Source organism: Hyla sarda, chromosome 7 (assembly GCF_029499605.1).
Source record: "Hyla sarda isolate aHylSar1 chromosome 7, aHylSar1.hap1, whole genome shotgun sequence".
NCBI classification, from domain to species: Eukaryota; Metazoa; Chordata; class Amphibia; order Anura; family Hylidae; genus Hyla; species Hyla sarda.
In genome coordinates this window covers 223,268,276-223,296,015 of record NC_079195.1, presented here as the reverse complement: position 1 = coordinate 223,296,015, position 27,740 = coordinate 223,268,276, and the positions used below count along the sequence as shown (strand labels likewise).

The 27,740-nt window shown below is 43.9% G+C and overlaps 1 protein-coding gene across 2 annotated transcripts in view; it reads right to left on the bottom strand.

Annotated features, from left to right (window-relative positions):
* Window positions 1-16,815, bottom strand: part of JAK1 (Janus kinase 1) — a 188,713-nt gene extending 171,898 nt beyond the window's left edge. Inside the window, exons 1-4 of one of the 2 annotated variants that reach the window (XM_056532839.1) lie at window positions 9,099-9,141; window positions 8,894-8,972; window positions 8,682-8,760; window positions 7,912-8,559 (exon numbers count right to left, since the gene is read on the bottom strand). The gene's annotated coding sequence lies outside the window, so the exon portion shown is untranslated. Of the gene's footprint in view, window positions 1-7,911; window positions 8,560-8,681; window positions 8,761-8,893; window positions 8,973-9,098; window positions 9,142-16,551 lie in introns of those variants that run through there. The other variant, XM_056532842.1, reaches the window with a different exon arrangement.
* Between the last annotated feature and the right edge of the window lie 10,925 nt (window positions 16,816-27,740).

Genomic DNA, 27,740 nt, shown 5'->3' with positions numbered 1-27,740 from the left:
TTGCTTTTTAGGTCTCTGTGTCAGCAGTGGGGTCCTCCCGGGTCTTCTGCCATAGCGTTTAATTTCATTTAAATGTCAACGGATAGTTCGCGCTGACACTGATGCTCCCTGAGCCTGCAGGACGGCTTGAATATCTTTGGAACTTGTTTGGGGCTGCTTATCCACCATCCGGACTATCCTGCGTTGACACCTTTCATCAATTTTTCTCTTCCGCCCACGCCCAGGGAAATTAGCTACAGTGCCATGGGTTGCAAACTTCTTGATAATGTTGCGCACTGTGGACAAAGGCAAATCTAGATCTCTGGAGATGGACTTGTAACCTTGAGATTGTTGATATATTCCCACAATTTTGGTTCTCAAGTCCTCAGACAGTTCTCTTCTCTTTCTGTTGTCCATGCTTAGTGTGGCACACAGAGACACAAAGCAAAGACTAAGTGAACTTCTCTCCTTTTTATCTGATTTCAGGTGTGTTTTTTATATTGTCCACACCTGTTACTTGCCCCCAGGTGAGTATAAAGGAGCATAGCATGCTTGAAACAAACTTATTTTTCTACAAATTTAAAAGGGTGCAAAAAATTTTGTACAGCCCATTTTTGGAGTTTGGTGACATTATGTCCAACTTGCTTTTTTTCCTCCCTTTTTTGGTTTAGTTCCAATACACACAAAGGGAATAAACATGTGTATAGCAAAACACGTGTTACTGCAATCCTTTTCTGTATAGAAATACTTCATTTCCTAGAAAAATTTCAGGGGTGCCAACATTTACGGCCATGACTGTATCCTCATATCCCGACCTCATGTTCGGTCCTCCTCTCCCGTCCTTATATCCTGACCTCATATCTTTATTATAAATAAATATGTATTATTACAGATACACTATAACAAAAGCCAATTTCTCCTACATTTCTTTGTAATTGACTATACTCCATTGCTCCCCGTTATCATCCATTCTAAATGTAGAAGTAGAGATGTTAATATTTTAAAAGAATGAGTGACAAGAAGTTGGCAAAATCCTTATTTTAAAAGGGTATTCCAGCCCTAAAAAAAAAAAAAAGAAAATAGCCCCTATCCATAAGATAGGCGATAAGTGTCTGATCACGGGGGTCTACTGCTCTATTCATCGTAGAGATGGGGGGCAGAGGATCAAACACTTATCCGTTATCCTGTGGATAGAGGATTAGATTTCTATGGCCATTGGCTGTCTAGGCATGCTGGGAGTTGTAGTTTTGCAACATATGAAGGTAAACAGTTTATAGTCCCAAAAAATATACCCAAAAAAATTAGCTTACTCCGAACTATCCGAACTATTAAAATATAATGTTTATGGTCCGGCACAGAAAACGGTGTAAATGTAAAATAAATGCCATACATCAAAAATACAGATTTCATTGGTTGCTACTATTTTGTATGGTAAAATGAAAAGTGTCATTACAAGTCCTCAAATGGGTCTGTGGATGGAAAAATAAAAGTTATGGCTTCAAAAGGTGTTTTCTTTTTTAGGTAAAAAAAAATAAAAAAAAAAAAAAAAACAAATGCCAGATATATGTTGTGTTGAAACAAAGCCTTTTATTTTTCTTCTTATTGCAGTGTTTCCCAAGCAGTGTGCCTCCAGCTGTTGCAAAACTACAACTCCCAGCATGCTATAGTTGTAAATCTGTAACAGCTGGATGCACCCTATTCAATTACATTAAAAACTTTTTTTTTTTTTTTTTTTTTACAGCTGTAATTATTACTTCTGTTTAAAAAAACAAATAAATAATAATAATAATAATGTGCATAGTTCTTATTTCTATAAGCCTTTTTTTTTTCAAAATAAATAAATCTGTTTGAGGTCTTTTTTTTTTTATAAATGAAAAGATTATGGATCAGAGCAGTGTTTCCCAACCAGGGTGCCTGCAGCTGTTGCAAAACTACAACTCCCAGCATGCGCGGACAGCCTTTGGAGCCTCCAGCTGTTGCAAAACTACAATTCCCAGCCACTGGCTGTCCGGGCATGCTGGGAGTTGTAGCTTTGCAACAGCTGGAGACACCCTGGTTGGGAAACACTGATCTAAGGCTGAAGATAGAGTTGTTGGCCGACACCAGGAGGGCTTTAGGACCCTACATTGGGACGGGAAGCTCAATTGGGGGGGGAGGCGTCTGGCGTTAAAAGAGATTCTGCAGGAAGACGTAATTGCCAGAAAATTATAATGTGGGCAGGGAAATGTGTTATTTACCGAAAGCGGAATCCTCCAGGCTCCTTTACAGCCTAATAGCCTGGAATTCCCATAACATATCGATCGAGGCGGGATTAATATATCGCGTTGTAAGAGCAACAGCTCGCCATCAAGTCGATAGAGCGGATCACATTAAAAATCCTACGTTTTATTATTTCTACAGGACGCTTTTTTTTTTTTTTTTACAATTAAAGGCATTGAGTAAATGGCAGGAAATGGGGGTGGAGAGAAAGAACGGTAATAAAAGGCCTCTTTAAATTCCCCCTCCCCCAAATAAAATAAAATAAAAATATTTTATTTTTTTTCTTGCAAAAGTTGAAGAGATGAAATCTGATCTTGGCGTAATACCGAAAAGTCAAGTGAGGAGGCGCCGTATTGCGAAAGGTATCGCACTGATTTCAAGACAGACGGAAATGGTGTGTGAGCCAAGACCGGAAAACGATAGTAGGGAACTAGTCAGAGTACACTGCCCCCTGCTGAGCCAGTGTATCTAAGCTACCAATGTGGGATACTGCCTGCTTAGTTGAAGAATCTAAGACTATCGCGTATGTGTGTGTGTGATACTTTTTCATGAATTAGGGTATTTAAGCCTATGACGCAGTGTCTTCAAACCTGTGTGCCTCCAGCTGTTGCAAAACTACAACTCCCAGCATGCCCAGACAGCCTCTGTCCAGTGTTCCCTAACCAGTGCACCTCCAGCTGTTGCAAAACTATCATTCTCAGCATGTGCGGACAACCTTTGGCCAGTATTTCCCAACCAGTGTGCCTCCAGCTATTGCATAAGTACAACTCCCAGCATGCCCGGACAGCCCTTGTTCAGTGTTTTCGCCAGCGCACCTCCAGCTTTTACAAAACTACAACTCCTAGCATGTCCGGGACAGCCGTTGGCTGTCAAAGCATGCTGGGAGTTTTAGTTTTGCACCAACTGCAGGCGCACTGGTTGGGAAACACTTAACTCTTAACTTATTAGGTACAATAAAATCTCCCTTAGGGGACACCTCACAATAACAGACAGTTTATTATTCCTGAGTCCCATAAGACTTAATGTATTTGCACTCTCCGAATAGCGGATACTCCCAATAGCGGCCGCGAACACACCCAATAAGGGACCCCCCTGCAGCAGCCCCAGCACAGAAGTCGGAGGCCACCATTTACACAGTGGTCTCCTGCTTCTGTACATCCAACAGCCAGGTCATTCGCCAGACGTCAGGAGAAAGTCAAACCCGCAGAGAGCCCCTGCACCTGAGCCTGCTGGCCAGGTAAGAAGATAACAGGGGATGATAAGGGGTGATTAAACTGCACTGGGAGATTCTACTGTAATATTGCTTATTATCATGTTTTATAGGTAATTACACTCTGTAGTGAGTACAGAACATTATTCCATCATTAAGAAGGATTTTTGGGCCTTTTTTTCCCCAATAGCGGACATCTCTCAATAGTGGAAACTATTTTCTGTGAGTGTCCTCTATTGGGAATAGTGTCTGCTAAAGAGTAGTATCTAAGGTTTCCTTAGCAGTGTTTCTAATAGCGGTGTTTCCAAACCAGGGTGCCTCCAGCTGTTGCAAAAATACAACTCCCAGCATGCCCGGACAGCCAACGGGGAGTTGTAGTTTTGCAACAGCTGGAGACACACTGTTTGAAAAACACTGCCTTAGGGAGCCAGCTTAAAAACTGAAAATGGTCTGTTTTATGCAATTTACATTACTATCATAGAGGTAAATGGAAGTGCATCAGCAGCACAAAACCCCAAAATGACCCATTATAGTCCCCTGATAATCCTGTCACCACCCAGGTTGGGACCTTTTTTTTTTATTTATTTATTTTTTTTTGTAGAAGATTAAGCTGATCTCTTATGTATGCTATACTGGGCATTTTTTTAATTCAAATTACTGGAGTCATCAATACCATATGCTTTAGTGCAGTGATTCCCAACCAGGGTGCCTCCAGGTAAGCTGGGAGCGGTAGTTTTGCAACATCTGGAGGCACCCTGGTTTGGAAACACTGTTGTAGTGTATCGCTCTTGACCACAGTTAAAATCATCTGATGATCTCGGCACCACCCGTGGGAAATGAGCATATTCTATGAACTGGTGCCATGACTACCAAAAGTTTTCCAGGCATGCTGGAGTTTTGCAACAGCTGGAGGCACATTGGTTGGGAAAAAAAACTGCTGTATAGAGACTGAGGTTGCAGTAATGTGCAAGGACTGTCTGCCTGACCTGTGCCCAGTCAGCTCTACTCCAATACTCATACCTACTAAAAAAAGTATACACCGAGCTAAATACCCTGAAGTGCAAAGACCTACTTTAAAAGGGGGTACTCCGGTGGAAAACATTTTAATTTATTTATTATTATTTTTTTAAATCAACTGGTGCCAGAAAGTTAAAACAGATTTGTAAATTACTTCTATTAAAAAAATCTTTACCCTTCCAGTACTTGTTAGCAGCTGTATGCTACAGAGGAAATTCTTTGCTTTTTGAATTTCTTTTTTGTCTTGTCCACAGTGCTCTCTGCTGACACCTCTGTCCATGTCAGGAACTGTCCAGAGCAGCATAGGTTTGCTAGGAGGATTTTCTCCTGCTCTGGACAGTTCCTGACACGGACAGAGGTGTCAGCAGAGAGCACTGTGGACAACACAAAAAAGAAATTCAAAAAGCAAAGAATTTCCTCTGTAGTATACAGCTGCTAATAAGTACTGGAAGGATAAAGGTTTTTTAATAGAAGTAATTTGCAAATCTGTGTAACTTTCTGGCACCAAAAAGGTTTCCACGAGAGTACCCCTTTAAAAGTCTCCGTATCTACCAATATAAGGAGACAGAAAGAGGTTTATATCTTTATATGTTGTATAAACAAACGTCAAAACCTAACTCTTCTCGCTCCATCTTGTATAGAGAAGCGGTGTTCTGTATTCCTTCTTCTGTCATACACAGTCTACACGGCTTGCCCCTAAAATAACCAGCAATTCTAAAATCAGAAAAACAGCACGTCCCAGAACCAAACTGTATCTACATCAGAATGACACAGATACAGCTCGTTTCCTTTGTTTTGCCAAAAAGTATCATTATAAAACAGATGCAAAACACTGCCACCTTCTGGCTGAAGAGTGAAAAATCTCAACCCTTCTTTTTGCTTTTATAGGGCAGCATAGGCTATTATTGTTAGAATAATGTAAAGGTTTTTGGGTATGCCTTGTGCTTACCTGTTAGGAAGTCATGGGGGTGTTCAGCCATATTGATTTCAATTTCATCACTGAAAAGATTTCCTAATGCTACCTACATTTCCAATGATGCCTCTGGCTTTGCACAGAGAGAGGATTTGAAGTCTCATTACTGCATCTGGTCATCTAATAACCAGACTAGATTCCAGAATCTGCTAAGACACATAAGAGGGTTGAGGTCAGTTCACATTAGGTGCAGTTTTGATGCACTTAAAAAAAATTGTAAAAATGCAGGGCAAAATAGGCAATACTATACCGTATATACAAGAATATAACTACTATAATACTGCTCCTATATACAAGTATATAACTACTATAATACTGCTCCTATATACAAGAATATAACTACTATAATACTGCTCCTATATACAAGAATATAACTACTATAATACTGCCTCCTATATACAAGAATATAACTACTATAATACTGCCTCCTATATACAAGAATATAACTACTATAATACTGCCTCCTATATACAAGAATATAACTACTATAATACTGCCTCCTATATACAAGAATATAACTAATATATTCTTGTATATAGGAGCAGTATTATAGTAGCTATATTCTTGTACATAGGGGGCAGTATTATAGTAGTTATATTCTTGTATATAGGAGCAGTATTATAGTGGTTATATTCTTGTATATAGGAGCAGTATTATAGTAGATATATTCTTGTATATAGGGGGCAGTATTATAGTAGTTATATTCTTGTATATAGGAGCAGTATTATAGTAGTTATATTCTTGTACATAGGAGGCAGTATTATAGTAGATATATTCTTGTATATAGAAGCAGTATTATAGTAGTTATATACTTGTATATAGGAGCAGTATTATAGTAGTTATATTCTTGTATATAGGAGCAGTATTATAGTAGTTATATTCTTGTATATAGGAGCAGTATTATAGTAGTTATATTCTTGTACATAGGGGGCAGTATTATACTCAGAATGTTTCAGAATATAAGTACTATATGTCTGGATACCTTTTTGATGTAATTCACAAGTATACCCATTGCAGAAAGCATTAACATGATGTGAAAGGGCTCCTGGACAAAGCCTTATCAGCAAAACGAGTCAGAGGTGTGGTGGGTAACTGGGTTTTGGGGAGACACTGTTCGTTGTGTATACTCTGCATGCATGTTTGGTTGGTTGTTGGTCTTTCTTTGACCTATAGGTACTGTCCTAGCATTCCCTACCCCTTTGGTGTATGTGCACTTTCCACTTTATTCAGTGTAGATCTAGATGATCCACTGCCTACCCAGTGGATATGTTGGATTCACGGTTCAGCATTTACATTGACACATGTCCATAGTTTTGCATGGTCTGATAATACAACCACTAATTTCTCATTTGGGTTTGTTATGTATGGATCTCATATGCATGCCATATGGGGTACAGGCTTGCTAAACCCCACGAGTATCACTCCCCTCCCCAGTACCCATCTCTGTTTCCTCTATACCCCTTGTCTCTAAAAAGTCTCGGGTGACCAACATGGACGTGAGAGGGAAGGGGAGGGGGAAGTGTAGGAGGAGAGAACAGGACAAAAACAAGATAAACTACAAACCAAAATGTCCCTCTTATTATATAACCTTTTGGTCGTTATAGTGGTTATTTGTTCTCTTTTTTTGGTAAATATTGTATATACATTCTTAACCCCTTAACGCAAATGGACGTTCGTTAACGTCCATTTGCTGCTCCCGAGGTATGACGCGCGCTCAGCAGGTGAGCGCGCATCATACCCGGTGGGTCCCACGGCTAATCCCGGACATCACCGATTGGGCTGATGTCCAGCATTAACCCTTTAGAAGCGGCGATCAAACTTGATTGCCGCATCTAAAACAAAAGTAAACATTGCGGGTTAGCTCAGTGATGCTGTTTGGGACCGCTGCGGTGAAATTGCGGAGTCCCGAACAGCTTGCAGGACGCGAGGAGGATCCCTACCTGCCTCCTCGCTGTCCGATCGCCAAATGACTGCTTCCTGCCTGAGATCCAGGCAGGAGCAGTCAAGCGGCAGAAACACTGATCATTGCTATGCTATGACATAGCAGTGAACAGTGTAGGAGATTGGTGTCTGCAATGTTATAGCCCCCCTTATGGGGACTATAACATTACAAAAAAAAGTTTAAATGTGTGCGTAAATGTCCAAACTATGAAAATATATTGTTAATTAAACCGCACGGTGAATGGCGTACACGTAAAGAATTTCCAAAGTCCAAAATAGCGTAGTTTTGGTCACTTTTTATACAATAAAAAAAATGAATAAAAAAAAATAAAAAATACCAATCAAAACAAAAATGGTACCAATAAAAATTTCAGATTACGGCACCAAAAAATGAGCCCTCATACCGCCCCTTATACAGAAAAAAAAAAAAAAAAGTTATAGGTGTCAGAAGATGACATTTTTCAACGTATTAATTTTGGTGCATGTAGTTATTATTTTTTTTTTTTAAGTAGTAAAATAAAATCAAACCTACCGTATATAAAATTGGGTATCCTTGCTACCGTATGGACCTACAGAATAAATATAAGGTGCAATTTGTTACCGAAAACTGCACTGGGTAGAAACGGAAGCCGCTAAAAATTACAAAATAGCTTTTTTTTTTTTTGCCCCACAAATAATTTTATTAGATTTTGTGGTGAAATTCTTAACGGTATCACAAAGCAAACTTGTTGGCGCAAAGAAAAAGCCTTCATGTGGCTTTTTAGGTGGAAAATTGAAAGTGTTATGATTTTTAGAAGGCGAAGAGGTAAAAGTGCAAAAATGAAAAATCGCCAAAGAGGGAAGCTGATAAATATGATGTGAAAGGGGCGCAAGTAAATATTATCAGCCCATATATATTTCACTGGTTTTATTGCAGTAATTACTATTTTCTGTAGCAATGTACATTTCCAGATAAGAATTCTTCTGAGCACAAAACAAGATGCCGGAGCGTAGTCTTCTGGTAAGTTGTGAGATCATGATGTTAAGATGGCTGCCATCCTTCAGTTATCACAGTACTGTACCTTTAGACTAGACAGCATCAGCACTGTGATAACTGAGCCAGGGTAGCCTGTCAGTCACAGCATCCTTGACCCAGGTTCAGGAGAATTGCCATAAATGGTTTCCTTTTCTGAGTCGTTTCCTGTATGGATAGAACAAGAAAAGCAAAAAAAAATTATAATAATTAATTTAAAAAAAAAACACACACACACACAAAAACAAACAAAAAAAACAAACAAATAAAAAAAACATAAAACAGCAAACCCTGCAGTGCAATATGTTACAGCACCCTTGACCAAGGTTCAGGAGAATTGCAATAAATGTTGCCTTTTCTGAGTCTTTCCTGTATGGATAAAAACAAGAAAACACAAAAAGAAAAACACAAATAAATAAATAAAGAAAAAATAAAAATCGCAATAAAAAAAAAAACTAATGAAAAAAACAAAACACACAAAAAAAAACACAAAAACCAAAACCTGCAGTGCAATATGTTACAGCGCCCTTAACCCAGGTTCAGGAGAATTGCAATAAATGTTTCCTTTTCTGAGTCGTTTCCTGTATGGATAGAACAAGAAAAGCAAAAAAAAATTTATAATAATTAATAAAAAAAAAAAAAAACACACACACACACAAAAACAAACAAAAAAAACAAACAAATAAAAAAAACATAAAACAGCAAACCCTGCAGTGCAATATGTTACAGCGCCCTTGACCCAGGTTCAGGAGAATTGCAATAAATGTTTCCTTTTCTGAGTCTTTCCTGTATGGATAAAAACAAGAAAAACACAAAAAAGAAAAAACACAAATAAATAAATAAAAAATTTAAATCGCAATAAAAAAAAAAAAAATGAAAAAAACAAACACACAAAAAAACACAAAAAACAAAACCTGCAGTGCAATATGTTACAGCGCCCTTGACCCAGGTTCAGGAGAATTGCAATAAATGGTTTCCTTTTCTGAGTCGTTTCCTGTATGGATAGAACAAGAAAAGCAAAAATAAATTATAATAATTAATAAACAAAAAAAAAAACACACACACACGCACAAAAAAAAAAAAAAAAAAAAAAAAAGCAAACCCTGCAGTGCAATATGTTACAGCACCCTTGACCAAGGTTCAGGAGAATTGCAATAAATGTTGCCTTTTCTGAGTCTTTCCTGTATGGATAAAAACAAGAAAACACAAAAAGAAAAACACAAATAAATAAATAAAGAAAAAATAAAAATCGCAATAAAAAAAAAAAATAATGAAAAAACAAAACACACAAAAAAAAACACAAAAACCAAAACCTGCAGTGCAATATGTTACAGCGCCCTTAACCCAGGTTCAGGAGAATTGCAATAAATGTTTCCTTTTCTGAGTCGTTTCCTGTATGGATAGAACAAGAAAAGCAAAAAAAAATTTATAATAATTAATAAAAAAAAAAAAAAACACACACACACACAAAAACAAACAAAAAAAACAAACAAATAAAAAAAACATAAAACAGCAAACCCTGCAGTGCAATATGTTACAGCGCCCTTGACCCAGGTTCAGGAGAATTGCAATACATGTTTCCTTTTCTGAGTCTTTCCTGTATGGATAAAAACAAGAAAAACACAAAAAAGAAAAAACACAAATAAATAAATAAAAAATTTAAATCGCAATAAAAAATAAAAAAAATGAAAAAAACAAACACACAAAAAAACACAAAAAACAAAACCTGCAGTGCAATATGTTACAGCGCCCTTGACCCAGGTTCAGGAGAATTGCAATAAATGTTTCCTTTTCTGAGTCGCTTCCTGTATGGATAAAAACAAGAAAAACACAAAAAAAAAAAAAAAAAAAACCGCAATAAAAAAATTAAAAAAATTATGAAAAAATAAACAAACAAAAAAAAACACAATAACACAAAACCTGCAGTGCAAGATGTTGCAATCCATTGTAAACAATAACTATTTTCTCTCTGAAGTACTGGAATGTAACACTAGAGGTCAGTATTGTACATATAAAACTGCAGAGCAGAAAACGAGCATCAACTTGGGAAAAATAAAGTAAACCAATCAGCAGAAGGGCCCCGGAAACTGCGCAAGTGTTGTGGCCCCATCACTGCTTACACAGGCTCAGCGGCTCGGTGTATCAGTAGCTGTGCCTGGTACTGCAGCCGAGTCACATTCAAGTGAATGCAACTAAGCTGCAATACCGGGCAAAGCCACACACTTACATGGGGCGCTGTGCCTCTACAAGCTGATAATTGAGTGATTAGACAAAATGCTGCAATTCTGTCATCTGGCAATCACCACTAGGGGGAGGCAAAGAGCCTATTGCATATTATAATACTGAATACATTGTTTACCAACCTGGGTGTCTCCAGCTGTGGCAAAACTACAACTCACAGCATGCCCGGACAGCCTTTGGCTGTCCGGGCATGCTGGGAGTTGTAGTTTTGCCACAGCTGGAGGCAAGCTGGTTGGTAAAAAAATGCTGTATACAATACAAAAAACAAACATTCTTACATATTCATATTGTATTGTTCCTCTATTAATCCTCCTGGAAATCTATGACTAAACTGACAACTGGGTGGTACTATTTGCACTGTTAAAACTGACGCTGTCCAATCATTTCTGACTGTACTGGATACATCCTATTGGCAAAAAGGAATTGCAACATCTAGTTATTGTTATTTCCAGGAAGAACAACATAACACAAGGGTATAGTGGGTTCCCGGCATGTTTTGGTTAGGTTGTGCGCCATTGCGACACTGAACACATAAAAAAAAAAAAAACACCAGATGGACCCAACATTACCTAGAAGCAATCTAGGATTTAGGGTTCATAGGTTAATTTAATTAAATTTAAAGGGGTACTCCGCTGCTAGACATCTTACCCCTTATTCAAAGGATGCCTGATTGCGGGGGTCCCACTGCTTGGGCCCCCAGCGATCTTCTGCAGCGCCCACCGTTCTAAACAAACGCCAGGTTCCAGCGGCAGTGGTCGTGACGTCACGGCCACGCCCCTCAGGAAGTCACAGCCACGCCCCTCCATTCTTGTCTATGGGAGAATGCATGTCAGTCGTCACACCCCCTTCCATATACATGAATGGAGGGGACGTGGCCGTGACGTCACGATCACTGCCTCCGGCTCTGAGTGTTCTGAACTAAATGTACCCCCAAGAGTACCCCTTTAAATTTTAAAGGGGTACTCCGGTGGAAAACCTTTTTTTTTTTTTTTTTTTTTTAAATCAACTGGTGCCAGAAAGTTAAACAGATTTGTAAATTACTTCTATTAAAAAATGTGAATCCTTCTAGTACTTATTAGCTGCTGAATACTACAGAGGAAATTCTTTTCTTTTTGGAACACAGAGCTCTCTGCTGACATCATGACCACAGTGCTCTTTGCTGACATCTCTGTCCATTTTAGGAACTGTCCAGAACAGCATATGTTTGCTATGGGGATTTCCTTTTACTCTGGACAGTTCCTAAAACAGTGCTCTCTGCTGACATTTGTTTGTCTGTCTCAGGAACTGCGCAGAGTAGAAGAGGTTTGCTATGGGGATTTGCTTCTACTCTGGACAGTTCCCGAGACAGGTGTCATCAGAGAGCACTTAGACAGAAAAGAACAACTCAACTTCAGCAGCTCATAAGTACTGAAAGGATTAAGATGTTTTAATAGAAGTAATGTACAAATCTGTTTAACTTTCTGGGGCCAGTTGATATATATAAGTTTTTTTCCTGGATAACCCCTTTAAGCAGATTATCAGGAGTCTGGAAAAGCTGGGTGCCAAAAGCTGTGGGGGCTGTAAAAAACTGATCAACATCAGATCCGCTAGCACTGCATTTGCAGTATAAGGTTATTTTTGGAGCGATGGTAATCTCTTGCCGGGGCTGGGAGGCTGGCCGCCCTCCAATGCATAGCGAGGAGGAGAAGCCGTTCACTTGGCCCCATTCACTTCAATCAAACTGAGCTGCAATACCACATACAACCACCTGAGGGCAGGGGTGGCGCCATTTTTTTTAAATTTATTTTAAAGAAATTAGCTAACCGCAATTCAACCAAATTTTTGCCAACAATCTAATGCAGTGTTTCCCAACCAAAATGCCTCCAGCTGTTGCAAAACTACAACACCCAGCATGCCCGGACAGCCTCCGGCTGTCCGGGCATGCTGGAAGTTGTAGTTTTGCAACAGCTGGAGACAAACTGGTCCAGAATTTAAATTTGAATTTGGATCTGAGGAGAGGAGAAGCCTTGATCTTTCCTTTATACTTGTCCTCCATTTATATTCTGGTTCTGGCTTTGTATCAATAATTGTAATTAAAAAGGGGCACTCCACTGGAAAACATTTATTTTTTTAAATTAAAGGAGTAGTCCAGTGGTGACCCAGTGGTGAACAACTTATCCCCTATCCTAAGGATAGGGAATAAGTTTGAGATCGCGGGGGGTCCGTCCGCTGGGGCCCCCTGCGATCTCCTGTACGGAGCCCCGACAGCCCGCGGGAAGGGGGCGTGTCGACCTCCGCACGAAGCGGCGGCCGACACGCCCCCTCAATACAACTCTATGGCAGAGCAAAAGCGCTGCCTTCGCCAATCTCCGGCTCTGCCATAGAGATGTATTGAGGGGGCGTGTCGGTTCGTGCGGAGGTCGACACCCGCTATCTGGCCGGAGAGCCTGGCCCCCGTACAGAGAGATCGCAGGGGGCCCCAGCGGTCAGACCCCCCACGATCTCAAACTTATCCTCTATCCTTAGGATAGGGGATACGTTTTTCACCACTGGACTACCCCTTTAACTGGTGCCAACAAGTTAAAACAGATTTGTAAATTACTTCTATTAAAAAAATCTTAAGTTCTTTTCTTTTTAAATTTATTTTCTGCCTGACCACAGTGCTCTCTGCTGACCCCTCTGTCCGTTTTAGGAACTGTCCAGAGTAGAAGCAAATCCCCATAGCAAACCTATCCTGCTCTGGACAGTTTCTGACATGGACAGAGGTGTCAGCAGAGAGAACTGTGGTCAGACAGAAAGGAAATCTAAAAAGAAAAGAACTTCCTCTGGAACATACAGCAGCTGATAAGTACTGGAAGGATTAAGATTTTTTTAATAGAAGTAATTTACAAATCTGTTTAATCTGGAGCCAGTTGATATAAAAAAATAAATAAATAAATAAAATAAAATAAAAAAGGTTTTCCCTGGATAACCCCTTTAAAGATAAACCCCGGCGAGAGATTATAATAGTAGCCTTTAATCTGTATGGGGCCATTGTTACCGTTCACTGACAGCAACCGGAGGTCTTCAAAAGGGCCTCGTTCAGATTTGCGGCAGAGGCTCATTTAAGGGGCCAGTGAACGGAGCTGGACGGTCTGTTGCACAACTTGAGAAGAATGGTTCCCATTGCCTTTAGAGGTATTCCAGCTCTTAAAACAGTGCGTCACAACCAGGGTGCCCACAGCTGTTGCAAAACTACAGCTCCCAGGATGCCCAAAATTGTTATGTTCATTCTCTCTACAGAGACAGATATTTGAATTTCGGCGGGGGAAACACTGCCATGTGCACGGTGCAGCAGAGTCGCGCTGAATACAATAGGCAGCTGATTCTACGGAATTTCCGAGTAGAAGTTTTCTGCCGGATTCTGCATGGAAATTCGGCCGTGTGAATGGGGCCTTAAAATCTTATCCCAGAGATTGGACCCCCAGTAATCACACACACCTGTTGATAGGGGATACGTTTTTAAAGGGGTACTCAACTGGCCAGCGTTCGGAACATTTAGTTCCGAACGTAGTGTGCGTGCTGAGGGAGGTCGGCCACGCCACCTTGTGACGTCACTCCCCCTTAATGCAAGTCAATGGGAGGGGGAGGGGCTGCTGGCACACCCCCTCTCATAGACTTGCATTGAGGGGGCGTGACGTGACATCAGCGTACAGAAGAAAATGTTCCGAACGCTGGCCAGTGGAGTACCCCTTTAAGCACTGGAGTAGGCGTCTGTTTATGTAGAAGTGCCTGACAGCAGTGACAGGAGGAAGGGTGACAGCAGTGACAGGAGGTGGAGCAGAAAGCAGGGTGACCGGAGGTGCAGCAGGAGGGAGGGTGAAAGAAGTGATAAGAGGTGCAGCAGGAAGGAGGGTGTCAGCAGTGACAGGAGGTGTAGCAGAAGTTAAAGTGACAGTAGTGACAGAAGGAGCAGCAGGAGAGAGGGTGACAGCAGTGACAGGGGGTGCAGCAGGAGAGAGGGTGACAGGAGGCGCAGGAGGAGGAATGGCTACATCAGTGATAAGAGGTGCAGCAGAAGAAAGGGTGACAGCAGTGACAGGAGGTGCTGCAGGAGGGAGGGTGACAGCAGTGACAGGAGGGAGGGTGACAGCAAGAGAGAGGGTGACAGCAGTGACAGGAGGGAGGGTGACAGCAAGAGAGAGGGTGACAGCAGTGACAGGAGGGAGGGTGACAGCAAGAGAGAGGGTGACAGCAGTGACAGGAGGGAGGGTGACAGCAAGAGAGAGGGTGACAGCAGTGACAGGAGGGAGGGTGACAGCAGGAGAGAGGGTGACAGCAGTGACAGGAGGTGCAGCAGGAGAGAGGGTGACAGCAGTGACAGGAGGTGCAGCAGGAGAGAGGGTGACAGCAGTGACAGGAGGTGCAGCCGGAGAGAGGGTGACAGCAGTGACAGGAGGTGATGCAGGAGAGAGAGTGACAGCAGTGACAGGAGATGCAGCAGGAGAGAGGGTGAGATCAGTGACAGGAGGTGCAGCAGGAGAGAGGGTGAGAGCAGTGACAGGAGGGAGGGTGACAGCAGTGACAGGAGGTGCAGCAGGAGAGAGGGTGACAGCAGTGACAGGAGGTGCAGCCGGAGAGAGGGTGACAGCAGTGACAGGAGGTGCAGCCGGAGAGAGGGCGACAGCAGTGACAGGAGGTGCAGCCGGAGAGAGGGTGACAGCAGTGACAGGAGGTGCAGCCGGAGAGAGGGTGACAGCAGTGACAGGAGGTGATGCAGGAGAGAGAGTGACAGCAGTGACAGGAGGTGATGCAGGAGAGAGAGTGACAGCAGTGACAGGAGAAGCAGCAGGAGAGAGGGTGAGATCAGTGACAGGAGGGAGGGTGACAGCAGTGACAGGAGAGAGGGTGACAGCAGTGACAGGCGGTGCAGCAGGAGGGAGGGTGACAGCAGTGACAGGAGAGATGATGACAGCAGTGACAGGAGAGAGGGTGACAGCAGTGACAGGCGGTGCAGCAGGAGGGAGGGTGACAGCAGTGACAGCACCAAAAGAAATAGTTATAAAATGTGCATCAATAAAAGCTGAAGAATGTGAAGAAGAAAGAGCACATAGACTCCAACAAAGGAGAAAACAAAATGTCCTGAAAACATCTCGTGAGAGCCGCCCTGAGAGAGAGAGAGAAACGCAGAATGGTGACAAAAAGAAAACACAAAATATGGCGCTACACCCGGTCTACGGGAACATGTGAGCCCCTTACATTACATAAGGTCTATTATACACTCCAAATAAAACTAAATAAATAAATAAAACGTGCACAGGCAGGATGGAAAGGGTTACAGCGTCTGGTGTTTACTGGCATCTTCTCCACCTCCATACCCAGTGTGTACAGGAGCCTCGTCCTCTGTGCCCTCCTCTGTGCCCTCCTCTGTGCCCTCCTCTGTGCCCACCTCTGTGCCCTCCCCTGTGCCCTCCCCTGTGCCCTCCTCTGTGCCCTCCCCTGTGCCCCTCCTGCAGGACCCCATGTAAACAGCCCTTATAGCGGTGTTTTCCAAACAGTGCATCTCCAGCTGTTGCAAAACTACAACTCCCAGCATGCCCGGACAGCCGAAGGCTGTCCGGGCATGCTGGGAGTTGTAGTTTTGCAACAGCTGGAGGCACACTGTTTGGAAAACACTGCTTTATTTAAATCTTATATATTTATATACATAGACAGTAAAGCAGGAAAATAAAGGGTGGCAGCTTAACCCCTCCAAACCCAGTGACATAAACACCCCTACCCCAGTGCATAAGTCCTCGCACCCCCTACGCAAATACATACAAACATACATACATGCACGCACGTCTACAGGGACAATACATGACGACGTGCAAAACCTGCTCCGTGCATCCATGTACTCAATGCAAAGCAGACGACATGCAATGCATAAGAACGATCGCCATAGTAGCCGTCTATACCCACCTGGCATGGAGCCTGCACCCCGACAGCAGGACGGGCATCACCTGCACCCCCCGGGGGGTCTTCCTGACGGTCTCCGTCCTCGTATCCCAGCACTGTATCCCGCCTCAGCCCCCGTGCACCCTCACACCCAGGACGGAGAGCTGGTGACGCAGCAGCACTAACGTGACTGTCGCCATTTTTGTGTTTTTATTAAATCTCCTACTAAGCCATGTGATGGGATCAAAAAAAAAAAAAAAAAACTTCCGGGTCTCATGACAGGAAAATAACAAAAGGCACATGAGACCCGGGGGGAGGGGAAGAGGGGGCTGACTGAGTGCTGGGCTGTGTTCACACTACACCACCGATGTACACTGTGTATTTATAAGAATGTATGTACAGGACAATGTGACGCCATTTTTATTAAAACAAACAGTGAAGGGTGCATAGCAACGAGGAGAACTGGCAGTTGCCCATAGCAACCTGATTACGGTTTTTACATTGAAGCAGGAGATATGAAAGCAGAGTCCTGATTGGCTGCTGAAGCAGAGTCCCTCACCGTGGTAACAGCTAATGCAGAGACGTTTTTAGAGCTTTTGTATCCCCTAGCAACCAATCAGATTACAGTTTATATTAAAGCGGGATAATGAAAGTAGAGTTTTGATTGGCTGTCATAACTTCCCTCTCTTTGGTTACCAGCCAATACAGAGACGTTGTTAGAGCTTTTGTATCCCCTAGCAACCTATCAGAGTACAGTTTATATTGAAGCAAGATAATGAAAGCAGAGTTCTGATTGGCTGTTATAACTTACTTCTCTTTGGTTATCAGCCAATACAGAGACGTTGTTATAGCTTTTGTATCCCCTAGCAACCAATCAGATTACAGTTTATATTAAAGCGGGATAATGAAAGCAGAGTTCTGATTGGCTGTCATAACTTCCCTCTCTTTGGTTACCAACCAATACAGAGACGTTGTTAGAGCTTTTGTATCCCCTAGCAACCTATCAGAGTACAGTTTATATTAAAGGGGTTCTACAGTGGAAGACATTTTATTTTTTAAATCAACTGGTGCCAGAAAGTTAGAGAGATTTGTAAATTACTTCTATTAAAAAATCTTTACCCTTCCAGTACTTTTTAGCAGCTGTATGCTACAGAGGAAATTATTTTCTTTTTTAATGTCTTTTTTGTCTTTTCCACAGTGCTCTCTGCTGACACCTGAGGCCCGTATCAGGAACTGTCCAGAGCAGGAGAAAATCCCCATAGCAAACTTATGCTGCTCTGGGCAGTTCCTGACACTGACAGAGATGTCAGCAGAGAGCACTGTGGACAAGACAAAAAAGAAATTCAAAAAGAAAAGAATATCTTCTGTAGCATACAGCTGCTATTAAGTACTGAAAGGATTAAGATTTTTTAATAGAAGTCATTTACAAATCTGTTTAATTTTCTGGCACCAGTTCATTTAAAAAAAAAAAAAAAAAAAGTTTTCCACCGGAGTACCCCTTTAAAGCGGGATAATGAAAGAAGAGTTCTAATTGGCTGTCATAACTTCCCTCTCTTTGGTTCAGCCAATACAAAGACGTGTTAGAGCTTTTGTATCCCCTAGCAACCAATCAGATTACAGTTTATATAAAAGCGGGATAATAAAAGCAAAGCCCTGATTGGTTGTTATGCCCATTTGTTTTAGCCAATACAGAAGCACTGTTAGAGCAGTGTTTTTCCAAACAGCGTGCCTCCAGCTGTTGCAAAACTACAACTCCCAGCATGCCCGGACAGCCTTCAGCTGTCTGCGCATGCTGGGAGTTGTAGTTTTGCAACAGCTGGAGGCGCTCTGTTCGGAAAACACTATTAGAGCTTTTGCCTCCTAACCAATCAGACTACAGTTTATATTAAAGCAGGTGAATAAAAGCAGAGTCCTGATTGGTTGTTCCTTCCTCCCATTGGTAACAGCCAATCGAGAAACCTGTTAGAGCTTTTGTCCCCCTAGCAACTAATCAGATTACACTTTACAGTGTAGTAATTAAAGGGGTTATCCAAAAAAATCGAATTTCTTCCATAAACAGCACCACCCCTGTTCTCAGTTTGTGTGTGGTATTACAACTTTGCTCCATTCACTTAAACGCCTTAAAGGGGAACTTTGGTACAGAACAACTTATTCACTATCCACAGGTTAGGGGATAAGTGTCTGACCTCTGGGACCCTCCGCAATCTGCTGCCTGGCGCCTCTGCTCTCCCCATGCACAGAGTGGGCATTTTATTAATGCAAATCACTTTATGGTATAATGGCAAGTTATCTTTATTCTGTAGGTCCATACGACTACAGTGACCCCCCGACCTACGATGGCCCCGACATATGATGAAATCGACATACGATGCTTTTTTATGTCGGGGCCATCGCATTAAGTGCTATCCGGCAGCGCCAAATGCTTAAGCTGCTGCCGGATAGCAGCTTAATGTTCCCCGTGTGGTGCGGTAAGTATTACTTACCCCTCCACGATGCTCCGGGGTGCCCTCCGGGTCCAGCGCTGGTCTTCCGGTGTCTTCTCGGCCCTCTCCGATGACGTCAATACGCTGCTGCGCACGCCATCCAATAGGAATGGCGTACGCAACAGCGTAATGATGTCGCTATGCAGGCCCAGTAAGGCCTTGCGGAAGACAGCGGAGGACCGGAGAAGACAGCAGAGGACCGGAGAAGACAGAAGAGGACCGGAGAAGACAGAAGAGGACCGGGGAAGACAGAGGAGAGCCCAGTGGAGGCCCGGGATCACCATCGGGAGCGGCGGGGACAGCATCGCGAGCAGCGGGGACAGCATCGCGAGCAGCGGGGACAGCATCGCGAGCAGCGGGGACAGCATCGCGAGCGGCGGGGACAGGTGAGTACAGCTTCCTATACTTTACATTGCACGGATCCCTCAACATACGATGGATTCGACAAACGATGGGTCGTTTGGAACGAATTACCATCGTATGTTGAGGGAACACTGTATAACGGTACCCAATTTATATAGATTTTGTTTTATTTAATTACTACAAAAAATATGACTTTTTGTAAGAAAATCATCATGCTTTAAATTGTCCTCTTCTGAACCCTATAATTTTTTTTATTTTTCCTTATACGAGGATGTATGAATGTATGAGGGCTCATCTTTTGTGCTGTGATCGTTTTGATGGGAGTTTTGATCGCTTTTTAGTTACCAAAACTCTGACTGAACGCTATTGACCGTGCGGTTTCATAAACCTTATATTTTAATCGTTCTATTGTAATCGTTTAATCGTATTTTAATTTCTGCACGTGGTGATACATATGTAAATACATGCTACATATGTTTTGTTTACATTTTTTTATTGAAAGCTTTTTTTGGGGGTGAAGGGGCTTATTCACATTGATAAAAAAAAAAAAAATTCTTTTTTGCAATTTTTTAGTCCCATGACATGACATGTAATTTGCTGCGGAAAGTAAGCGCTGACCCATTTACTACAGCGCAGTGCCGGAACTTCGCCGGCGGATTCCGCTAGAGGACTGAACGTGTTAATTTTTCTGGTGGAATCAAATAACGTGTCTGAAGTTCCGCCACGGAACTTCCATAGCGTGAACTTCACAGCAGAATTAATTTAGATCATATATAAAACCTATAGGAAATTTAGTAGTGTGAACGTGGGCCTTTAAAAGAGTGTGGTGGCCCGGTACAGGGGTTGTACCCCTGTACCCTAGCTGCCCTGTCAGGCAGCCTCCCTACAGTGTCCGCTGGGTCCCCTGCACTTGTTCCCCTTCTGTTTTCACTTGAATATATGTTATCCAGTGTATTATACCTGTAATGTGTTATAGCTTTAAGAACCAGTGTCATGTGATTGTAACTCAGTGAGGTATCAGTGACCATGTGACCTTAGGTCGACCTATGGGACCCCTCCTAGTCTCCCCCCATATAAGCCCTGGGAGGAGCTAGCTCTCTCTCTTGATTCCAGTTAAATCGTTGCTGAGGTCCAGTGCAGTCAAGTCCTAAGAGTGTGTCTGGAGTCCAGAGGAGGCCTCAAGTCAATCAAGCAGCCACAAATCTACAAGTCCACTACTCCCAGTCAGAGCCTGGTAAGCTACAAACAGGGTATAGTCAGTCAAAGTCAACCTGTCTTCAGTCAGCATGGCCTGCATCCAAATTGTCCCAGTCCACTGCAAGTTCCAGCAAGCCCTAAGGTCTCTGAAGTCACTGGTCACCTCCGTGGGCCCTGCTAAGCTGTATAGACCACCTGTATTCCACCTGCCTAACTCAGTAAAGCTACCGTTCCTCCGTAACTTGGCGTTGGAGTCATTATTGCTCCCGTGCCTAGGCCAGGATCCAGCGGTATACCTTCGGGTGGTATTGAGGATAAACCACGCCCTGGCGTCACGAATACAAGGGATTAATGCCATCTGCCCCTAGGGTAACACTCTCTACCACAACTTTTGGCGTCATGAACAGGATACAGGTGTGCGTCTTATGCCTTAAGTACCCCCCCCCCCCCCCCAGTTTGAACTGTGTCCAACATTGCAGAGTAAAATGCGAAAGTGCGACAAAAATTGCGCCAGAAAGTATATGGGACTTTGTCTGTGAAAAGTTTATGTCAAGAGGCGCTTGTGAAATAGAGGGGGAGGTGAAGAAAAGACTGTTAGTTGCCATTGTGAACTGTAGAGAGCCTGTATCTGAAAGGGTTAACTTGGTCCGGTGTTTCCCGTGCGCGAGCGGTCGCAGCTCCGCCCTGTCAGTCTCCAGCGGTGATGCCTCTTCAGTACAGCAAGGAGGAACCAAAGAGCCGCCCTGTGTTGCACAGGGGAAGATTTTGCAGACTGGACCCAAAATGGAAGTTACCTGGGAGCAGCCATATTGGAAGTGCCGGCTGCTGCGTTAGTCTCTGCTTCATCTGTCAAGCACCCGCTGCAGCGCAAACTCTGCAAACACCAACGATTGTCAGCATCAAGTCTCCAGTGCTCGTAGCCATCAGCATTACCACGTTACTGCCCGCAAGTCTGGTTGCAAGACTATCCATAACCGGGTGCCTGCAAAATAGAGGGAGAGTATTCATTACAGTACCCTCATTGGTCAAGTCAAAGCCGCTGCAGCGCTTCAGCAAGCATCTTAAAGGGGAATGCGCCTTATTTCTCTTAAAGTGACAGCACACTCAAATAAACAGAATGTCAGAACCCAGCACCACAGATCAACCAGGCACCAGCAACACCTCATCTCCAGCAGCGAGGTCATCACCTGCTCCGGTAGCCGGGGTTCTTCCCCCCCTTGCCTGCAGTCAACCTCAACAGTCCTGGTGTTCCAGCGCCTGCATCGGTATTCATGGAGAACCCTGTCCTTCCTTCCTACAGTGGAGACCCCTTTAACCTGAGGGATTTCTAAGAGAGGATCCAGAGTTTGTTTGTCTTTAACTCTTTCCCTCCTAACCAACAGGTAAATTGCTAACATGACAACTCCAGGGACTGTCACTAGAGGAAGTCCGCACCTGGCCAGCATCTGGGAAGGCGACTGTAGAGCAGATCTTTGAAGGACTTTACCAGGTATTTGAGTCACATTCTCCATAATGGGCAACCAGTCCCCAGACATGGATACTGGGAGCCAACTATTCATTTGGGAAAGCATGTACTTACCGGACAGGGAGTGATTGCAACTAACGTGACAGATAAGGGGTCTGCTGAGTTTATATTGGGATGAACATTATGAAAAACTGTTTCACTGAGATATTAGATGCCTTGCATGTCTCTCTTCCCTATATGTCCCCTTCAGGCCAGCGGACATTGCAGCACCACTTGGAAGTTCTACAGGCAGAGCAGAAGTTTGCCAACAAGCAAGGTGAAATCTGCCGAGTACGAGTTCAAGACATCAGGTCGGTGACCTTACAACCCAACACGGAGACCATCATCTGATGTGTGCACCAGAGGCGGCTCTAGACTTTCTGAGGCCTTAGGCAAAACTTGGACATGAGGCCCCCATGAACATAATACATGCAAGCGATAATAAAAATTAACCATAAATAATCACTTAGGTGTAGATTTATGAAAACCTGTGCAAGAGAAAAAATGACCAGTTGCCCATAGAACTAATCACTTCTTATTGATTCTTAATTTTCACTGTGTATTATCCCTGTACTTTGACATCACTGTGAATTATTATTGTACTGTAATCATAGGCGTGCGCAGCCTATTGCATTAGGGTTTGCACCCTAAAGCACAAACTCACGCCGCACGCACGTGCGTATATATATATATATATATATATATATATATATATATATACACACACACACACACACACAAATACACTCTTGCTTGCATGCACACAGACCTGCACTCATATAGGTGCAGTATAAGTCCCCGCACATTAGGTTGGCAGTATAGTTCCCGCACATTAGGTTGGCAGTACAGTTCCCCCACATTAGGTTGGCAGTACAGTTCCCCCACATTAGGTTGGCAGTACAGTTCCCCCACATTAGGTTGGCAGTACAGTTCCCCCACATTAGGTTGGCAGTACAGTTCCCCCACATTAGGTTGGCAGTACAGTTCCCCCACATTAGGTGCAGTATGTTCCCCCCCCAGACATACAGTGTATGGCTGGAGGCTGTATGCCTGTGTACTACCCCACTTCAGTATTCCGACCACCTCTCCTCCTCCTACAGGCCATAGCAGTAGGTCCCGGGACCGGAGGAGTGGTGGTCGGAACACTGAAGATGACGTACAACATACAGGTAGCTTACCATGTGCGCGCGTTCTCCTCCTCGCTGCTCCGCTCTGCTGTTGCTATGGGCGCACGCATGGGACGTCAGTGACATCCCTGTGTGCGCTACCTTCCGGCAGCCCCTGCGTTTTTAAAGTTAACGCGGGGCCGCAGAAAGGTAACAAGACATCCTTGTGTCCCGAAAAATCTTTCGGGACACAGGGATGTCAAGAATGTGACGGGGGCCCCCTGCGGGCTGCTTAGTGGTGGAAGCTTGATGCCGATGTACTGTCTCGGATGACCCCCGGCGAAGAACCACCTGTTGAAGATGTGGAGATGCCCCCATTTTATTAACGGTTTGTGAACCAGAATGTTGTGACCGCCCTCATGGACAGTGAACCAAGGTCCGAAAAGGTTAACCCCTTAAGGACTCAGGGTTTTTCCGTTTTTGCACTTTCGTTTTTTCCTCCTTACCTTTTAAAAATCATAACCCTTTCAATTTTCCACCTAAAAATCCATATTATGGCTTATTTTTTGCGTCGCCAATTCTACTTTGCAGTGACATTAGTCATTTTACCCAAAAATGCACGGCGAAACGGAAAAAAAAATCATTGTGCGACAAAATCGGAAAAAAAACGCCATTTTGTAACTTTTGGGGGCTTTCGTTTCTACGCAGTGCATATTTCGGTAAAAATTACACCTTATCTTTATTCTGTAGGTCCATACGGTTAAAATGATACCCTACTTATATAGGTTTGATTTTGTCGCACTTCTGGAAAAAATCATAACTACATGCAGGAAAATTTATACGTTTAAAAATGTCATCTTCCGACCCCTATAACTTTTTTATTTTTCCACGTACGGGGCGGTATGAGGACTCATTTTTTGCGCCGTGATCTGAAGTTTTTATCGGTATGATTTTTGTTTTGATCGGACTTTTTGATCACTTTTTATTCATTTTTTAATGATATAAAAAGTGACCAAAATACGCTTTTTTGGACTTTGGAATTTTTTTGCGCATACGCCATTGACCGTACGGCTTAATTAATGATATATTTTTATAGTTCGGACATTTACGCACGCGGCGATACCACATATGTTTATTTTTTATTTTTTTTACACTGTTTTATTTTTTTTATGGGAAAAGGGGGGTGATTCAAACTTTTATTAGGGAAGGGGTTAAATGACCTTTATTAACACTTTTTTTTTACATTTTTTTTGCAGTGTTATAGGTCCCATAGGGACCTATAACACTGCACACACTGATCTCTAATGCTGATCACTGGCGTGTATTAACACGCCTGTGATCAGCATTATCGACGCTTGACTGCTCCTGCCTGGATCTCAGGCACGGAGCAGTCATTCGTCGATCGGACACCGGGGAGGCAGGTAAGAGCCCTCCCGGTGTCCGATCAGCTGTTCGGGACGCCGCGATTTCACCGCGGCGGTCCCGAACAGCCCGACTGAGCAGCCGGGTCACTTTCACTTTCACTTTAGAAGCGGCGGTCAACTTTGACCGCCGCTTCTAAAGGGTTAATACCGCACATCGCCGCGATCGGCGATGTGTGGTATTAGCCGCGGGTCCCGGCCGTTGATTAGCGCCGGGACCGACGCGATATGATACGGGATCGCGGCGCGATCCCGCTTCATATCGCGGGAGCCGGCGCAGGACGTAAATATACGTCCTGCGTCGTTAAGGGGTTAAAGAAGACCTATACACCTGGAAGACTCTTCAAGACGAAATTCAAGTCATGGGGGGGTCTGTTGGACTACCTTCGGGCGAAAAAGGTACCAACCTGTCTACGCCGGGCCATGTGTGACTACGAGTTGAAATGTCTGTGGCGACAAAGGAAGCGACTGTTTGTGCACAAATCACTGTGGTACCGAAATTCTTTGGATCCGGTCTCTGGTGATCGACTTCATCAGATTCTGGTTCCCCGAAGTTACGCGGCAATGGTCCTCAACGCATACCATGACCAGTCGGGGCACTTTGGAGTCCACAAGACCGAAGATGTCAAGCGAAGATTCTATGGGATCAGAATGTGGAGTGACATTGAGAAATGGTGCAGTGAATGTCTGCATTGCTGTCTGCAACGTCACCAAGAATGTGCGTAAGGATGGAAGAGCACCCCTCCATTCCATCCAGAGTGAAAGGCCCAACCAGTTGGTCCCACTAGACCATGTCAAACTGTCTCCTACCCGGTCCGGGTATACTTATACTCTCACCATAGTGGATCATTACTTCAAATGGGTTGTCGTAGATCTCACAGCCAAGACAGCGGCCCAGATGTTCTATTCCAAATGGGTGCAAACCCTTGGGTGTCCGGAGTCTGTCCTAATGGACCGTGGTACGGCTTTCGAGGCCCAACTCTTCCAAGAGCTCTGCCAATTCCATGCCTGCAAGAAACTCCGGACTACCGCCTACCACCCTCTAGGTAATGAGCAATCAAGTCTTTATCCACATGTTGCGAGCAGCCTCTGTGTGAAGACAAGAAGAGAGGCCCCGACTACTGGCCGAATTACTGGAGATCTATAAAAACACGGTCCATTGTTCTACGGGGTATACCCCTTTCTACTTGATGATGGGGTGACACGGGCAACTGACTAAAGGCTGGACATTTGGGCTCCAGGCCCCAATCAACAACTCTCCACAGGCCTCCCTTGAGTGGGTCTCTGATCAAGGAAATTTTCAGTAAGAAAATGGGCGAGGCCCGACAAAGGCAACAAGATTACAACCGTCACGCCTCCGCCAAACCACTTCAATTGGGCGATAAAGTCTGGCTACGGAAGTTCTCAAGAATTAACAAATTGGACTCCATCTGGGAGACAGAACCCTATTCGTTGACAGCCATACCTTATCCCGAATCTGAGGAATACGAAGTACAGAAACCTGGGTATGAGCCACAAGTCATCCACCAGGATCACATCAAGCCCTGTTTCAAAGAAGATCTACCTGTGCTCCCAGCTCCGTCTTTGCCAGATGTCAGACCTGCAAGGGAGTACGTTCCTGGCGAGGGGATCCACCCATCTATGGATTTCCCCGTGTTTTCTTCAAACCAGCCGGCAATCTTCTGTGTGTCTCCAACCTCAGGACTTGCTCAACCCACGTTAGTCACCACACCAGTCCCAGTCCTGTCTCCATTGGCTCCAACCTATACACCTGCCTCCCGAGTACCAACCATGTCTCCAACATCTCCAGCACAAATGCCAGCGATGCTGAGTCCAGCAAATCTTGAACCAATTCCAGCTCCTGACTTCGTTGAAGAAAACCCGGCTGCAGCTCCAGAAGCTCCAAGAGTTCCAGATTCCCCAGAGGTGGTGCTGCGCAGATCACAAAGGTCAATTCGGGGACAATTACCAGCCAGATACAGAGAATAGTGATAGTACCTTGTACCATATTTAGTCAGTCGAGCATAGTTAATGCTAATATATAACTAATTCAGTGATGTACATAATGTTGTGTATATAAACTAGTCAGTTGTCATGCCTAGTAAGGACTGTATCTAACATATATTCCAGTCCATAGTCAGTGATGTCAAAATATTAAAATGTCTAACCATTTTTCCTTTCCTCGTGTACAGGGTGCTCTACTGGCCAGAGGGTTCCCCTGCAATTTAAGTAAGACACGTGTAGTGACAGAGTTGTTGTATGAAGGTAATACTGTTTTAATATCTAAAGTATGTATAGTGTTCTGGGGAGAAGTAGCGTCTTCCAATGGGCCCCAGTAGTTAAGGCACCGGGTAGAAAGCCTCGGGCAGCCCGATCTGAATCAGGTGTGTAAAATGTGTTACGTATGCAGTTACATGGTTTCTAAATCCCACATGTTTATAATCCCATCATCAAAGGAGCATGTAAGGACATTGTAAACAAATGCTACATGGACTCATCCCCAGTTATTTGTTATTCCTTACTAAGACCTGTGAAGGACATACTGAAACAATGCCCCAGGAACTGTTGTCATCACTAGGCCCCAGTGGCCACTTGCTGTCGTCCGCCCTCCAGGACTGGGCGTCGAGGACGGCTGTGTTTAAGAGGGTGCACAGAGCGAACTTTGCTCCCTCCCTGATGACTGGGTCATGCCCCGCTTGGGATATCACTGCCATGCCCCCTTAATTCAAGTCTATGGGAGGGGGCATGGCGTCCATCACGCCCCCTCCCATAGACTTGCATTGAGGGGGCGTGGCGGTGACGTCACGATCAGGGCGTGGCCGTGACATCACAAGCCTCCGGCGCTGAACCCGACGCTCTAAACAAACACCAGGTGCAGCACGGAGATCGCTGGGGTCCCCTGCGATCAGACATCTTATCCCCTATCCTATGAATAGGGGATAAGATGTCTAAGGCCGGAGTACCCTTTTAAAGGAGTACTGCAGACATAGACAACTCATCCCCTATCCGTTTGCTGGGAACTCCCCCCCCCCCCCCCTGTTACATTTGGTACGGGGACCCGGATCTGCCGCGGCTCTGTGCAGCTAATGCTTGTGTCGTTGACCTCACTAAGAAGTCAATAGACATGCCCCCTCCATTT